This window comes from Bison bison, unplaced genomic scaffold (genome assembly GCF_000754665.1).
Source record: "Bison bison bison isolate TAMUID 2011002044 unplaced genomic scaffold, Bison_UMD1.0 scf7180017864074, whole genome shotgun sequence".
NCBI classification, from domain to species: Eukaryota; Metazoa; Chordata; class Mammalia; order Artiodactyla; family Bovidae; genus Bison; species Bison bison.
In genome coordinates this window covers 32,103-34,958 of record NW_011494646.1, presented here as the reverse complement: position 1 = coordinate 34,958, position 2,856 = coordinate 32,103, and positions in this window count along the sequence as shown.

Below are 2,856 nucleotides of genomic sequence, written 5' to 3'. Positions count from 1 at the left end.
AAAGAGGAGAAACAACCCAACATTTATCCAACTGAACAATGGGTCAGTAAGTGTGTAATATCCATAAAAGGAAATATTATTGTGCCCTTCAATGAAACAGAATCCTGATTCTGACACATGGATGAGCCTTGATAATTTTTCACTGAAGAAAAGAAGCTTGAGAGAAGAAAAAATACAACACATATTGCATAATTCTGTTTATATGCAAGACTAAGAATAAGAAACTGCTCAGAGTCAAAATATGGATAAGTGGTTGCCAGGCTGGGGTCAGCAGGGACAGGGAATGAGAGCTAATAGGTGTGGGCTTCTTACTGAACTGATGAAAATGTTCTGGAGGTAGATAGTAGTGGTGACTGAAAAGCCTTGAAAACACAATAAAACTAAAAAAAAATAAAATAAAATAACCTATATACATTAAAAGGGTGAATTTTATGGTATATGTGATATGAGTATTATATTTTAATATAAAAGAAAATACAATAGGAATGTAGTAATACTCCTAAATGAGGTATAAAAGAGAATTTTTTTAAAAACACAATGAATAATGTGAAGAAGTTAGAAGTGATGGAGGGAGGGACCTTTTTTGAGTTTCCTTAGGTTTCCTGTTTCACTAGAGAAGGAGGAAATGGTTTCAGGGTAACTGTTAAGCAGTCCTAAAATTTGCAGTTTTCTTCCTAACAGAGCAATTTGGTAACAATAGTGAAGCACAAAAACTCAGCTGGTGCTAAGTTGTTTTGAATTCTCAAGGGAATATAGAGAAAGAGAAATATAATTAATGAAGTGTTTATATAACATCAAAGCCTAAGGGCAGTAGCACTGGGATTTAAGTCCCATCGTACCTGGTAAAATAAAAGGCCATCTGCCTGTTGTTCTTCCCTGGTGGCTCAGATGGTAAAGCGCCTGCTTGCAGTACAAGAGACCTAGGTTTGATCCCTGGATGGGGAAGATCCCTGGGAGAAGGGAATAGCAACCCACTCCAGTATTCTTGCCTGGAGAATTCCATGGACAGAGGAGCCAGAGAGGGTCACATGGGGTCACAAAGAGCTGGACTCGACTGAGTGACTAACACACACTGGTTGTTGCTCAGCTACTCAAGCCCTGATCATCTCAGGTAGGTTTCTAGATCCTAACTTAAAGAATATAGGAGAAAATACTTTTTGAGAAAAAGTTTTGTAAATGAAATATTTTATGCCTTCCTATTCTCTAAAATCTGCATTTAATGGCTAGCAATAATATTTCTTCTCAGAACTGAATGAGTATGAACTTGTTAGTATCCATGCGTAATTACTTTTATTTCATTTTGTTCTTGGTTCATGGGAAAGCCTTCACTCTTTTTATCATTTGGTAAGTATTAAAAAACAATTTAAGGTATATATTGTTTTATTTAAAAAATAGTGTAGGTACCACAGTAAAAATAAAAACACGTACAAGTTCATCTCCACATGCACCATATGCCCTGGGGGTCTCAAAGAGTCAGATATGACTGAGCGACTGAACTGAAGTGAACTAAAGGAAAACGTCTATTACTTATACTCTATTCTCAGATACATTAAATATGTATATATATACACATTCACACACATAAATACATACATACAACATAGGGAGAAGTCTATGTATTTTAGAAGTATTTATTGTCACTCTTTTCATTTATATTTTATTAAATTAAAGGAGATTTTTTTTATTATTTAAAATCACTTTATTGCTAAAAAATACCAGAACAATCACAACAGTAACGTCAAAGATCACTGATCACCATAATAAACATAGTAATAATGAAAAAGTTTGAAATATTGTGAGTATTACCAACATGTGACCCAAAGACACAAAGTGAGCAAATGCTGTTGGAAAAATGATGCCAGTAGACTTGCTCAATGAAGGAGTGCCACAATCCTTCAGTCTGTGAAAAATACAGCATGCGAGAAGCCCAATAAAGTGAAGCACAACTACACAAGCTATGCCTGTACTTTGGGGAGTTGCGTAGCATTTGCTGGTATACTTATGAAAGCTCATATGGGGTAAGAGGATCTGAGATTTCAGGGGAAAGAGCATGAGCTACCTGGCAATGAATAGACATATGGCTGCTAATGCCTTCCTGGTCCAGGCTCAGTGACAGCTCTGCACTCAGGAGACTTCTTAATCCCAGACAAACTGGGACAGCTGGTCGCCCACATCAACCTCGTTCTGACAGAACCATCCCCGTGCTAAACCTTTCCCCTCTCTCCTTCACCACTGCCTTAACCTTGGCAGGCCTGCAGGCCCGACCTTCTCCCAACCACAGGAAGGATGTTATTTTACAGGGGAAAGGCAACTTAGCGACTTAGCCCCAAGGTCAGGCCTAGTTAATTCTCTCCCAGGCCTCCCACAGCCCCAGGAAGCTCACCTTCCTCTAGGAAGTCCCTACAAATCCTTGTTGATGACCCAGAAAAAGCATTTGGCTTTTTCTTCAGATTTCTTTTTTATGGCATGCTATTATTCCTACACTTTTTTATTGTTTTCTCACTCATGGACTCCATTTACCTCCAAATTACCTCTGCCAACTGCTATGCTGAATCTTTTTTTTTTACTACTGATTTGATACTTTGGTGCTGAAATAACTAAGCCATCTCTGAAAGGTCCAGTGTTTACAAACTGAGACAGAAATATGTTCCTATCATAAATTGAATCCAGAAAGGAGATTTAAAATCTAAAGTGATGCAAATGTATGTGGTACATTCTGTTGCTTTTACTTCCTTTTAACTTTCTTTCTTCCACTGGTCAACAGATTCATCCCTTGACTACAACTACTGCAACAGAGATAATGAGCATTGTGGGAAAGCAATTCTGAATTTCTAGCAAAAAGGTAAATAATACTTA